Source organism: Dama dama, chromosome 3 (genome assembly GCF_033118175.1).
Source record: "Dama dama isolate Ldn47 chromosome 3, ASM3311817v1, whole genome shotgun sequence".
Classification (NCBI taxonomy): Eukaryota; Metazoa; Chordata; class Mammalia; order Artiodactyla; family Cervidae; genus Dama; species Dama dama.
Window position 1 is genome coordinate 36,243,216 of NC_083683.1, and position 15,274 is coordinate 36,258,489.

General features: G+C 43.6%; 1 pseudogene; it reads right to left on the reverse strand.

Annotated features, from left to right (window-relative positions):
* Positions 1 to 5,688: 5,688 nt before the first annotated feature.
* LOC133049192 (small ribosomal subunit protein eS26-like) lies at positions 5,689 to 6,020 on the reverse strand (annotated as a pseudogene).
* Positions 6,021 to 15,274: the final 9,254 nt, after the last annotated feature.

Sequence of the window (15,274 nt, forward strand, 5' to 3'; positions counted from 1 at the left end):
TGTTTCCATTGTTTCCCCATCTATTTGCCGTGAAGTGATGGGATTGGATGCCATGATCTTAGTTTTCTGAATGTTGAGTTTTAAGGCAGATTTTTCACTCTCCTTTTTCATTTTCATCAAAAGGCTCTTTAGTTCCTCTTCACTTTCTGGTCCACATAAAAGAAATAAAAAGGAAAAACAACCAATCAGGATGAGGTAGAGTGTTACTCTCAGGAGGGTGACTAGGGAGGCATCACTGCAGAAATGACATTGGTGGAAGAGTCAGAGTGAAGTGAGGCTGGAGCCACAGGGCTTTGGGGAGGGCTTTGGCTCCTCTCTTTTGGCAGGAGAACGGTAGGCAAAGGACCAGCAGCAGTGGCGGCATGGGTGGCATGTTGCTGCCCTCACTCAGCCAAACATCAGGTGGTACAGCCTGCCATCGGCACCCTACACCTGATCAGTGGGGGGTGACTCACAGCACCGGGCAAACAGTGATGCTGTAGATGAACTGTTTCAACTCTCAGAGGGGTTCTGCTCTTGTTCTTAGTTCTTTCTCCTGAGGCAGGAAGGAAGTGGGCAGGAAACAACCATAAGCAGACAGACAGAGCTACTGAGGATACAGCATAAACTGCTTAGAATCTACTAGACCCAAGATGGCAGATTTGATTTCCAGTAGACCCTGAGTCTCGCTATATGCTCACTGTAACACACCAGCGTGCTAAATGACACACCTACAGATGTCATGAAAGTTCCAAGGCCAACACTAAAAGGCGAAAAAGTCGGTGGTGATCCAATTCCTGCAAATTCTCCCCACTTTCCCCAAATAGCTGGAACAATTCTCCCACTCATTAGCCTAGGAAGTAATCCAGCTGGTTAAAATTAACCACCCCCACACTAGGGGGTTGCTCTTGCCTTTTGAAATGGACCTGTGTTCTGCCTATGGAGTGTGCATCTCTGTTTTCACTTTACTACGGCTCATTCTTGAATTCTTTCCTGCAAGAAGCCAAGGAACTTCGTGAGACCTGGGACATGACCATCCTCTCAAGCCCCATTTCCTACAACCTCTTTACAAAGGATATAAATAAACCTACTTCTTACCTAGCACTTTGCCTCTCACTGAATGCCTTCTGCACCTAGACATAAAGAACTTGAGTTTCATTAAGTCCGGAGATGAGTCATGCAGCTTTAGTTGGAAGATTCGTATTCCATCTGAGGTGTGCAGTTTCACTCCCACTTGCCATGGCAGCCCTTCCAAACATGCACACATCTCCAAACCAAAAATAAAATTAAAAACATAGCAACAAACTTTTATTCAAAGCCTCTATGGTACAGGCAACATGTTAAATTTTTTCCCACACATTTAATTCATTTAGTCTCCAAATATATAGGTTCAGTTCAGTTCAGTTGCTCAGTCATGTCCGACTCTTTGTGACCCCATGAGCTGCAGCATGCCAGGCTTCCCTGTCCATCACCAACTCCCAGAGTTTACCCAAACTCATGTCCACTGAGTCAGTGATGCCATCCAACCATCTCATCCTCTGTCATCCCCTTCTTCTCCTGCACTCAATCTTTCCCAGCATCAGGGTCTTTTCAGATCAGTCAGCTCTTCACATCAGGTGGCCAAAGTATTAGAGTTTCAGCTTCAACATTAGTCCTTCCAATGAACACCCAGGACTGATCTCCTTTAGGAGGACTGGTTGGATCTCCTTGCAGTCCAAGGGACTCTCAAGAGTCTTTCCCAACACCACAGTTCAAAAGCATCAGTTCTTTGGCACTCAGCTTTCTTTATAGTCCAACTCTCACATCCATACATGACCACTGGAAAAATCACAGCCTTGACTAGACGGACTTTTGTTGACAAAGTAATGTCTCTGCTTTTTAATATGCTGTTTAGGTTGATCATAACTTTTATATTTAGGTACTTCTATTTTGTAGATGAGAAAATTGAAGCATAGGGATGTTAACCTTGACCAAGGATCTCACTAGTAACTGGTGAAAAGTGAAAGTGAAAGGGTTAGTCACTCAGTCGTGTCTGACTCTGTAACCCCATGGACTGTAACCTGCTAGGCTCCTCTGTCCATGAAATTCTACAGGCAAGAATACAGGAATAGGTAGCCATTTCCTTCTCCAGGGGATCTTCCCAACCCAGGGACTGAACTTGGGTCTCCTGCATTGCAGGCAGATTCTTTACCATCTGAGCTATCAGGGAAGCACAGTAACTGGTGGAGCCAAGAGTCAATTTTTAAAGACAATTTACTTTTTGAACCATCTTTTATATAGGAATTGTCAACATTTTTTTCCATAATTGAAGCATTTTTTAGTGTTATGTGAAATAATGGTGCTTCTGAGAATCAGTAACCACTTAGATGTGATGAAATTTGGTGGGTAATTGTATCAGTAATCGTTTGACCATCCCCATGCTCTTCGTGTTCTGAGCAGATGAAGTAAGAGATATAGAGAGGTCGTTTGCCACTGTAAGATGATGGAGTGGAAGGACGTGTGCTTATCTTCTGCGAGAACTTCAAAATTGCAACTCGCTGCTGGGCAATCATGGACAGGAGAATGTTGAATCCCACCAAAAAAAGATACCCCATGTCCAAGGGTAAAGGAGAGGCCCCACCCAGACAGTAGGAAGGGTGAAATTGCGTTTATAGAATCAAACCCCATACCCACCGGAGACACTTGGAAGGGTTGATATAGATGAGATCAGTTCAGAGCCAGGGCTGAACTGACCTTATCTAAATTTCAACCCCATCCCTACTGGCAGACGACCTCTCTGCATCTCTTACTTCATCTGTTCTGAATACGAAGAGCGTGGGGATGGTCAATTACTGATACAATTGCCCACTAAATTTCATCAAATCTAAGTGACTATTGATTATAAGAAGCACCATTATTTCATATAACACTAAAAAGTGCTCCAAGTAAATTATGGAAAAAGTGTTAAGACAACTTCTATATAAGAGATGATTCAAGCAGTAAATTTTCTTTAAAGAACGGACGATTTTTAAGTATGGTACATCCATACCCATCAAAACCCTTTCTTTCCTGTGTCAAAAGCTGAGATACCCCTCCTCCAAACTAAAATTCTCTCATTATTTTCTCTGTTTTTTTTCTCCTCCTTGACCTTTTCCCATTGATTTTCTCCCTTTCTCTCCAGTGTTTTTCAGTCCAACTTCTTCAGACTAAAAACATCTCCCAGTCTCTTTTATCTGGAAATTCATCAGCCTGGCTCTCATAGTGTCATCCTCTAGCTATTATTAATCCATTTTGCTCTTTCTCTTCTTTTCCTTCCTTCCTCTCTACTACTTATGTTGAGGCTCATAAAGGCTATCAGACATCAGATATTCAGATCCTAATTATAAAGCTGACTGTTTGTCTGCAACATCTTTGTTGTGAACTTGTTGCTGTGGTTGTTCTTTGCCCAGAAACCTCCCACTAGGGAACCAATCTTCCCTCACACCAACCCTTAGGAACATTGCTCAGGAGAACTGACTCACCCAATTACTTCCGCCAGGAATGCGCACGAGATCCAGGCCCCGATAGGATGGTGCCTCAAGACTGACACCATAGGCAGGCACATGATCTAAGCCAGAGCCAATCAGATTTCTGCCCTGAACTTTCCTCTTAGGGCTGTCATGAGATATGTCGTCCTTCTGTCGAGACTGTCCTTTCACTGCTGGTGGCCATTTGGTCCACGCTATGGACACAGCCTAAGTGATGGCGAAAGATACGGATCCCTCTAGTCATTCTTTGGTGTCATAGATACAAATATGCATCAGACTAGGATACTCCTGGACTGTCCCCTACGTGAGTTAAAAAATTTCCTTTTTCTTCATGCTGTTTGATTTGTATTTTAGTTACTTGCAATCAAAAGTGTTAATGCAGTCTTCTGTGTGCTTTTAAGTGGCGGTGAGTCAAGGGCAGCCACAGGGGGAGACACAGGAGAGCACAAGAAAAGCAAGTTTATTATATTCCTGGATCTAGACTGGAGAGTCACTGTTGCCACACAGGGTCACAGGAAAAGCACCAGAATTTGGGTTTTATCTTCAAGCAGAAGACAGGAAAGAGGAGGAAAGCTGAGGCTAGAAATTTTTTGCAGTTTCTAGGGGAAAGTCAAGGCATCCCAGGGTAAGCAGTCTCATTTCTGTGGGCTCTAAATTATAGTGTCAGTCGCTCAGTCATGTCCGACTCTTTGAGACCCCAAGGACTCTAGCCCGCCAGGCTCCTCTATCCATGGGAATTCTCCAGGCAAGAATACTGGAGTGGGTCATTTCCTTCTCCAGGACATGTTCCCAACCCAGGGGTTTAACCCTCGTCTCCTGCATTGCAGGCAGATTCTTTACCATCTGAACCACCAGAGAAGTCCTAGTCACCTGCCACCTGGCCTAGGATGATTAAGGCAGAGGGATATTGTCTGCTGGGACAGGAGGCCAGATAGAGCTCTAATTGGTTTGTTGGTATATCAAAGGTGTGCTCCCAGACAGGTTCTTGAAGCTGCTCAGTTGCTAAGTTGTGTCTGACTCTTTGTGACCCCATGGACTGCAGCCTGCAGTGGTTCTTTACCACTTGAGTCACCTGGGAAGCCCTTGGCTATCTCTTAAGTTTGCTAGCCCCGGGAGGAACAGTCTCTCTCTAGCCAGAAAGGCTTTTTAAATTTTTTTAAATTCATTTTTCACTGAAGGATAATCCCTTTATAGAATTTTGCTGTTTTCTGTCAAAATAGCAAATAAACAGAAAATAAAAATATATACAATACCTAACGTGTCACAGTTTTCAAACAGCTTTGATATGCTTTGTTTCACTTGATCTGATGGCTTTGCGGGGCAGGATATGTTTGTCTTGTCTTACTTTTGCTCATGAGTAAATTTCTGGGACTTAGCACATGCTGGACATATGACAGTTGCTCAGAAGTATTTGCTGAGTTAAATGAGAAGTATATATGTTATTATTTCGCCCATTTTATAGAACAGGATACCAAAATCAGAGAACTAGTTAGGTCCTAGAGTTGAGTTAGGATGGCCTAGATTAGGGACTTCTCTGGCAGTCCAGGGCATAAGACTCTGCCTTCCAATGCAGGGGGCACAGGTTCAATACCTAGTCAGGAAGCTAAGATCTCGCATGCTAGCGTGGTTCAGCTGAAAAAGGAGAATGGTCTAAGTTAGACTAGGGTAGGAGGCTATGGTGAAAAACTAAACTGGGAGTGTAGGATGGACTTGGATTACAATGCAGGTGACAAATCCATCTTAGTTTTTTTTTTTTTTGGAGTTCTGCAGCAGCTCTTAACTATCTCCCAATCAACTTTTGCTCCTCTACAATCACTCCATCCACTCAACAGCTAGAGTGAACTTTTAAAAAAGTGTCAGATCAGATCCTATCACGCTTCTGCTGTAAGGTCTTCAATCATGCCCCTTTACTTTCAGGAATAAGAGCTCCAATCTTCAATACATAATGTAAGGTCCTCATGACCTGGCTGGTTCTGCCCATTCCTTGGGCATTTCCTCCTACTCTCCATTTCCTCCTGTCCTTCTTGCTGCTCCAGCCCCAGTAGACTTCTTTCCATTCTAGAAAAATACAGTCCTCTCCCCATTCAAGGCCTTTGCCTGGAACACTCTCCCTCCCTCACTCTGTTTTTTTAAAAGTATAATTTCCATTTTATTGTCATTTCAGAGAACCCAGTATTTCTTCAGTCTTTAAGGACTTGGATTCTTACTTGGGCTTCAGAGGAGGACATGGGGTAGCACCTGGACGTCTAAATCGAGGTAGAGGTGTTCGGTCCTTTGGGGCTTCCGAGAGAGATTCTTGACTACCTTACTATGCATGGCACAATGCATGCAGTAATGGAAGCTTAGGAAGCATGTGGGCATCAAAGACACTCGCTTTGAAAATGTCCCTGAAGGCTGCGAGCTCTACAGTATTCTAAATAAAGAACTTCTTAATAGACTTATCCTCGGGCAGGCATCAGGCACAGTTGGTGCAGCGAATAGGCTGCATGTGCCCTTGTTGGTCCAACCATTATTCTTGATTCTTTCCTTGGTCATCTTGGAATCCCAGAGGTGAAAGAGGCCCTCCTTCACTCTTTATCTAGTTAATTCCTCCTCAGTGTTGAATTTTCAGTTCCAGCATCATTTACTCTAGAGCTTTCTGAGCTCTCCTTCCCCACTCTCATTCTAGACCAGGTCTCTTGCTACCCACTCTTGTCCCTGTGTTTTGATTTCATACCCTCAGTTTGTCATGATTTATTGAGTATAGACTCTCCAAAAGACCACCAGCATAACCTGTCACTCAAGTAAAACCTAGAAAGGGGAAGTCAGGAGCTGATATTATAGAGTTTTGAGGTCTTGACTCGAGTGGTTTTAAGGGGATCCAGTTGAGATCAGGCAAAGTTCTTTATTTAATCATTTAGAAGTAGTGAACTGAGAGTGAGCTGGGGGTCTTGAAGCAAGGAGTTATACAGTGAAGAGTTCTGTTATCCTGAGGAATTGACTGTTTGAACAGCTAAAGTTCAGATAAATTGATTTTCTTAGGAAGTTCCTAAAGCAAACAATAAAGATATTTACCAGTGTAAAGTCTTAGCTCCCTGGGCAGGAATTATTGGAATAAATCATGCAGTCTTGTTGATATAGGTGGCCTTAGTTCTGAGTCCCAAGTTACAATGATATGGATGCAAGCAGGCTCAGTCCTCTTGACATGCCTGTGTCTCTGTAACCTGTGGCAATTGGAACCTTACACAGGATTGATGTCCATCTCTACCATGGACTGTACGCTTTGTGAGGGGAAGTTGCACATTTGTTTTGCTTACCATTTTATTCCCTATACCAATCAGAGCACCAGGAACATACAAGGTATTCACCTAATATTTGCTTAATGCCTGAGACCTTTGACAAGAGCCTAGGGGAGGATGGGATAGAAATCAGAACCTGCATTTGTCTTCACTCCTATGTTTGAGTGGCTCTAGTAATGCCAAGTTGGGTGCTGGAAGAACTCATTTAAAGATAAGAAGTTCCACTTTGGGAAATGGAATTTCATCTCTGACTGCAAACACACATCTAGAACTCATGAAAGATAAAAGTCAGGGCAATATATGCAAATGTAATGAATTTTGTTGATTCAGAATGGCTTAAAAAGCAAAGTAATGTGGAGTTGTCAGATAACTATCATTGCTATAAATCTGATTTTATCAGAAAAAAATCCTTAAAAATCCATTTAGATTGAAAGTCCTCCTCAATCTGGCATGGGCAAGACTAATTAAAGTGTACTAGGTTGTAAAGATGATGATAAATACATACATAACACCTTCTGTGTGCCAGGTCCTTTTTCTAAGTGCTTAACCTCCATTAACTCATTAAACTTCATAATAACTCTATGAGGTAAGTGCTAGAATCATCTCCATTTACAGATAAGAGACATAAAGAACTGAGAAAATCTGCTTACAACTATACAAAATAGGACTCCATTAACATAACTTTCTACACTAGGAAGTTCTTGCCCAAGAAGATAGAGCTTGCAAAATATCTGTCTCAAGAATATCCTGAAAATTCATTCCTCTGAAGGCTAGACAGCCCAACTGGGAAAACCAGATTGCTTATCAAGGAGTTGTTTACTTATCAAGAGTCATTTCAAAACCTACACCTTGCTGAATTCACCAGTCTTAAATTGTGTGTCACACACTTGGTCCAGCCACAAGCAAGTTCCCACACTGGAAATCTCACCTTCACCTTATAAATACCCATCCTTGAAGTTGTACCCTGAGACACACTAAGATGATGCCAATACAGGGCTCTCCTTCATTGCAACGAGCAGCAAACTCGGCTTTGCTTGAGCAATAAGTTAGTATGGTGTTCTTTTCAGGGGCTCAGCAGTTAATAGAGCCACAAGACCAACGCCTTGTGTCCAGGGCTTTACGAATATGTTCACTAGTTTTGTGTGGAGAAGGAAGTAAAATCAGAATTTATTATCCAAATAGATGCCCATTTCATTTGGGCAAAGACAGTTATGTTTTGAGGAAGTTAAGGGCAAAATTCTTTGTATCTGAAACAGAGTTGAGTAGAGCTTTAAACTGCATTAAATAAAATCATAGGGAACTGGGTGCTTTCACGGCCATGGGCCCTGGTTCAATCCCTGGTCAGGGAACTAAGATCCTGCAAGCCAGGTGGAAAAAAAAAAAAATTAAAAGCAGATATTTATATAGTCATAGACTAACAGACAAAAGCAAGATACTTAAGTGAATATAGTCAAAAATGTCATCAAAACCAGCCAGGTGAGAGGGAAGGTTAGGATGCAGAAGGTCCCGTCAGGCACAGAGATTACAAGCACTGGCCTTGCATTCAGAAATGAGTTTAACTTCTGGCTTCACCATGTAACAGCAACTTGACTTCAGGCAATTAACTTCCCAAACCTCAGCAGCTCACCTGTAAAACAGAAATAATGTTCATATCTACATCACAGTTAATATGAGAACTGAATGGGACAGCATATGCCAAGAGTTGGCCATGGTGTAATTGGTGTATTTACTGCTATTATTACCAATCACTGCAGGATTTTAGGGCTTGGGAAGAGGGAAGATAAGATCAGTGGTATACTTGAAGGAAACTGGAGAATTCAAAGAGGAGAAGAAAATTCTTGCTGGCTAGGAATTCAGTGTTGGGCTGTTCTGTCATAGTCTGGTATTTTTCCAGAAAGACTAGTTACCAAGGCCGGAGGGGTAGTTCCCCAGCTAAACTTTCTCTCTTTTTGACATGAAAGCACTGTGTACCTCCCAAGAGGCAGAGTGTAGGGCTGTAGCTGAAGTTTGATCTTAAAAGTTTAAGAATTCAGAACCCCGAGAGAGAGAGAGGGAATCTGTCAATGAGAAACACCTAAGCGTGTTTGTGTGGCCGGCTATGCATGAGGTGAGCACTGTGAGAAGAAACGGGAGCTCACTGATCCAAGACGTGTTCTTTTCCAAACTTGCCTCTTCATCAGCCATGCAAGTCTTGCCCAGAAGCACAGATAGGAGGTGTTGGGTGTGTTCAGCGCTTATTGCAGCCACCCCAACTTTTTGTCTGGCCCCCAAAGATGAATAATCTTGGAAAGGGAGGCCATTTCCTCATGACGAAGAGAACTGTAGAGTCAATGTTTATTTTGTATTTATCATGAGCCTCTAGGGGCTGCTGCTTGGCCTGCGATATCTTACTGGATCCTTCTCACAAACCTTTCCAGGTATTGTCATTCTCGTTATTGAACTCCTACTTGATTTACTTGTGTTTTCTTTATTAAGTACTCACAGCTTTGCGAGATAGCCCCAGGGTCGGGAAAATTCAATGCTTTGTAAGCAGGCAAGAGAGACGTGGTGTGGCGTTTCACTAAATGTGGGAACAGAAAAGAGTAGAGAGGATCAGTGATAGCAAGTGCAAAGTAGAAGCAACAGGATGGAAAGATGGTAGGTTGAGAAATAAGAAAGGCTAATGACCCCTATTTTAACAGCGTGGCCTGGAATAGTAATTTCACATGCAGGAAAAAGTCTCTAAATAAAAAGACGAGTTTTGAGGGTGAACTTGAGAATATGAGACTCGAAAGGGTGAACTTCTTTCTGATTCTAATGTGGCCACTTAGAAAACTGGGTGGTTTTCCAGATCCTAAATGAATTCTTGGAATAAGGTTAAAAGGTATGAAACAGAATATTGTATGCATATTTTCAGTCTCACCTTCAGCTTTATCTTGTGTGACTTGATTTTAAGTTAATACCATGTCAAGATACAGTCCACATGGGTTTTAATAATCTAAAGTCCATCTCTTATTGCTGTATAAGAGATAGGAGAGGGATTCACTCTTGTATTAGTTAATTTCAACCCTTTCTCAGATACAGTCAAAATAAATCAAAGTTCTTCAAAAGTAACCTAAGGGCATAGAGCTGTGCCAGTGTTGTGAGATAGATATAAATCCTTTCACAAATGTTCTAACTTGTTGAACTGTGTATTTCCAAGTTTCAAGCTTAAAGAATCCATTATGTAATCTTAAAAGAGGAAACATCATTCCAGAAGAAATGAAGTTTGCCAAACTCTTCAAACCTCCTTCAACAACTTAGCAAACATTCCTGAGCTTCTTTTATGGGTGATGCTCTCTGCATGTTTTCACGTATATACAGAAATGAGAGCATAAGCTGGACAAAAGTCAAAACACAAAGTAGGAAATGAGTTAGCACCAAATCTCACTGAGTTTAGAGAAATCAGAGTAAATTGTTCAATGGAACACCTTAGGAAGTAGGTGGGGTTTGAATTTTTTCTTGGGTAAGTGCGATGTGGTGGAGGGCAAGCAGTGGGAGTTTGGAATAAGTAGAATGCTTAAATGGCTTCCCTGGTGGCTCAGATGATAAAGAATCTGCCTGCAATACAGGAGACCTGGGTTCAATCCCTGGGTCGGGAAGATCCCCAGGAGAAAGAAATGGCGATCCACTCCAATATTCTTGCCTGGAGAATTCCATGGACAGAGGACCCTGGCGGGCTACAGTCCACGGGGTCGCAGAGTTGGACATGACTGAGCGACTAACACCCACACAGAATGGTTAATAGCCTATTTTGATTGAAATGGTGATTATGGTGATTAGGGTTCCGTGATGGGTCCGATGCTATAAGCTTGATGGTTTGCTTTCTAAAGAGAGCCATTGAATATTAGGTAGAGGAGTGATTTCCTTTGCTGTTAGTAAATGATGTGAAAAGGATCAGGATGTCCCTCTGCCCTCCAGACACATCTCTACCTTCTCCTCCTGCTCTCCTCCCCGGTGGGCAGGCCTGTGGAGGCGATAGGACAAACATCTCCCTTACCTCCTGGTTCAGCCACCGAGTGACTTGCAAGTGATTCGAGGGAAGGAGGTGAGTGATGTGAGGGAACCTATTTTCCAGGCTCCATCCTTGCAGGGTCATCTCACGCTGCTGCATCCCATAGAAGAATCTCACACTTCCCCTTGGGTTCTGCTAGCCATTCCTTCTTTTCTGGTTGGGTCCAGGGCTGGGGACAGCCCAGCTTGACTACCATCTTGTTCCTGATCCCTACAGCCTGCTCACCTTGTGAGTAGTCCTTTTCTTACACTTTCCTCAAGTTATCCTAAGATGAGTGCGCTCTCTCTTCCTCACTGAGACCTCCGTAAGTCCTGAGGTAGAAATGCGTGGGGTATCTGCTCACCCTGATCACAGGCAGGGTGCCGAGGGTCCGTGTTCACGCAACGGGGTTCCACACTCCAGGCCGTAGCTCACTCAAAGAATGTTTGGACACCTCACCCGAATTAGGCCAGTCAGATATTCTTCTGGGGAGAATGCCTTAAGGAGTTCCCCATCTGGATGGAAGAGGAGGGGCATGCAAGGGTTGTGCTGTGCCGTTTCTACCCACCCAGTGGACTCACAAGCTGAGTAAACTGGTCCATAGAGAAATTCACTCATTGAAATTGCGTGAGTTCTGAATGGTTTTGCAGTTTTAGGTTCCAGTCCCTCCTGAGGGTCAGGTAGGTTCTAGCCCTCAGGCACCATGAGATAACTATTTTTTTTACGATAAACACTACACCACCACAGCCCACATTCTGCGTGCGCATGCACACACACACACACACACACCCCTGCATGCACACAATTCTTTGTTGGTTTAAATATGTTGCAGTTATTTTCTGTTCACAGAGATTTAATAGAAGATCTATTACATGTACCCCTCTTACCACTTATGGAGCATGTAGTGTGCACCAAACTTCATATGACTTATCTCGTTTAACCCTTCCAGCTCCCTGAGAAGTAGTTCTTGTGACTCAGCTCTCTCTTGGGTTAAAAGTTTCCTCTAATAGCTTCAAGTATCCCCCAATTTTTTCTTGTGTCCCCCAAAGGGTGCCTCATTAAAGGGGCTCTGGTCACTAGTTCCTGATGGGAGAGGGGTTTCCTCATAGCACCAACAGACAATTCTCCAGCACCAGCTGGTGTCCTGCTATTCAGCTCCATTCAGACACTATCCACTCTGAGACTGCATCAGTTTCCATTGGTAAAGGGCTCAGGTCCCACAAGACCATGCTCTAATTCAGATGCCAATGGCAAACCCAGATTGTTACTTGTACCTCTGATTGATGGAGTATAAATCAGAGGTTCCCAGGACTCCCTCCTTGGGTTTGATTAATTTGATGGAGTGACTCACAAAACTCAGGAAACCCAGAACCAATTTATTACAAAGGATACAACCCAGGACCAGCCAGACGAAAGAGATGCCTAGGGCAAGATATGAGGAAAATGTGTGAAGCCAGTGTCCTCTCCAAGGGCAGCGTTCTCCCCATATCTCCATGTGTTCACCAGCCCAGAAGCTCTCCAAACCCCACTCTTTTGGGTTTTGGGGAGGCTTCATTACACCGGCATGATGAATTACATCATTAGCCATTGATGACTGAATGCAATCTCCAGCTCCCATACTCCCCGGAGGTTGGGGGTCGGACGAAAAGTTCCAACACTCCAGTCATGCTTGATTCCCTTGGCAGCCAGCCTCCATGTTTAGTGCTTACAAAATTTACCTCATTAACATAAATGCAGCTGTAGTGGAAAGGGCCTTGTTATAAATAAAAAGGCATCTATTCCACCTGTATGGTTCTGAAGCAATTTCTAGAACTGAGGACAAAAGACCAAATATTATGACTCCCATAACTCTCATTACCCAGGAAATACCAAGGGTTTTGAAAACTGTGAGCCAGGAACCTGGGACAAAGACCAAGTATATATGAGAAATATATTTTAGTCATCTGAATGACCAAATATATGTTCCTTCTAGATCACAATATCTCTCTCATAGTTTCTTATAATCCAGTCTGTTAGCCTCAGTCACCACACATTCTGTTCTGTTCTTTTTCTTCACACACAGATGTCACTGTGAAACAGTATCTACATTCGAGATCTCAGCTACAGATGCTACTGAATGTTCTGGTCCTTGGGGTGCCCAGACATCTTTGAGTTTAATGAAGAGAGAGGAAGAATGTCTCCTTACCCTCTGTGTCAACTCACACCTTTAGCAGTTCTTTGCCTGGCCCGTAAGTAGCTTGTCAAATCTCCTAATGAGCAGCAGGGCTTCCCAATAGTGTGCCTGGCAGCACTGATGAACCACAGAAGTTAACTGGGGATATTGGTCCGCTTGGCCCCTGGGGCAGCCTGGTGGGAATGGAGTGACAGGGCTCGAACACCTCCATCTAATGTTGAGCAGTCTTTTTCATCACCTCCCAGTGTGGCCTATAGATACTATCATTTTCTGTAAATACTATGACATGAATCTAGCCATCTAATACAAACCCAACCACACAAACCTATGCCAACCACAAAAGGGATAAAAATCCAATCTGGACCAGCTCAACAACAGACACTGTGCCATTACTTGACTGCTTGCCTTTTCTGTTTTCTGGTTTCTCTTCTTTGTTAGGAAATAAAAAACTTGCATGCAAAGGAAGAGGCAGATTGTGGTGTATGTATGAGTGTGTGGGTGGGTGTATGTATATATTATTAGATATAATATTGTCTATACAGATCTTCCTTGACTTATGATGGGGTTGTATCCTGATAAACCCATCACAAGTTCAAAATACTGTAAGCAAAAATGCATTTTATACCCTAAACATACCGAACATCAGAGTTTAGCCTAACCTAGCTTTAAAAAACTGTAGGGTTACAGTTGGGCAAGATCATCTAACATAAAGCCTATTTTATAATAAAGTGTCAAATATCTTATGGAATTTATTGAATACTGTACTGGAAGGGAAAGAATGTTTGTCAGTGTATCGGCCACTTATGATCGTGGGGCTCCCTGGAAGCTGAGCTCACTGCCCCTGCACAGCATCATAAGAGTATCGTATTAACAGCCCAGGGAAAGATCAAAGCTTGGAATTCAATGTACAGTTTTTACTAGATGTGTATTGCTTTCACACCATCATAAAAGTTGAAAAATCATGAGTCAAACCATCATAAGTTAGGGACTGCTTGAACTCTTTGTTGTTCAGTCGTGTCCAACTCTTTTGCGACCCCATGGACTGTAGCCTGCCAGGCTCCTCTGTTCATGGGATTTCCCAGGCAAGAATATTGGAGTGAGTTGTCATTTCCTCCTCCAGGGAATCTTCCCTACCTCAAGGATCGAATCCATGTCTCCTGGATAGATAGACAGATTCTTTATCACTGAGCCACCAGGGAAGCCCTGAACTCTCATTAGCCAGCCCCAAACATACTCTTAGAACGACCCCACCCTGACCACTGAGGACTGTCTTGGCCAGCCAGGTCAGCTACCTGAGGTCCCATGTTAAGTGACAGCTGAAATTCCAATCTAGGCCCATATGGCTCCAGAGACGTGTCTGAGTCTTCATGATCGCCACATCCTTCTTCCTGATGTTGCATTGATTAGGATGAGAACTTTAACTCTCTGTTTAGAGACCAAGTTCTGGGGCAGCCATGGAAGCATGCCTCTCAGCACTCCCCGCAACTTCATAAGGAGTAGAGGCAGGTGACAGCTTCCAGATGCAACAGCTTTGGGATTTGATGCAACGTTTGAGGCAAGGACACACTCTCTCGGCATAGCTGTGGCCAGAGACTGAGCGTGGTAGGGGTGCTAGGGCCTGGCCACTTCTGCTTCACCTGGGACTCCTCTTCGGCAAGTCAGTGAGCTGGAGCTTTCCTCTGGGCTGGCCAGGATGGCCTCAGAGCTGCGTCATGGCCCAAGGCTCACGGTGCCTGTCACTTTATCCCTTCACCATTCATAGGCATTGCCTCTGTAGACCGCCTGCCCTCCTAGCTCTGTCTCGATGTTCGTTCCTTAACACAGCTCCTGGAGAGGTGGGCCCTCCCACATAATTCTGTTTGTCCTCCACCAGCACCTAGTATAACATTTTGTACATAATGAGTTTCTTTATTCTTTTTTGTGGTGGGGGTTAGGGAGAGGTTAACAAGCAGTTTTACATGGTGGTAACGAGCAGTTTCAATATCTTTTTATACCAGTTCTGGGGAAGCTCTGGACCCATAGCAATACAGGTCAGAGATGCCCCCCGCCACCTTTTTGGCCATGCTGCACAACTTTCAGGATCTTAGTTCCCTGACCAGGGGTTTGACCAGGGGTCAAACTCCGCCCCTGGCAGTGAAAGCTCCAAATCCTAGCCACTGGAAAACCAGGGAATTCCCAAGGATGGCTTTAGAGCATCAGATTCAACTTCAGATTTTGTTTAAATGAGGATTCCTGTGTCCCACGCTCAAAGATTCTGACTCAGAGCCACAGTGTAGGGCTCAGTTCAGTTCAGTCCAATTCAGTCACTCAGTCATGTCCGACTCTT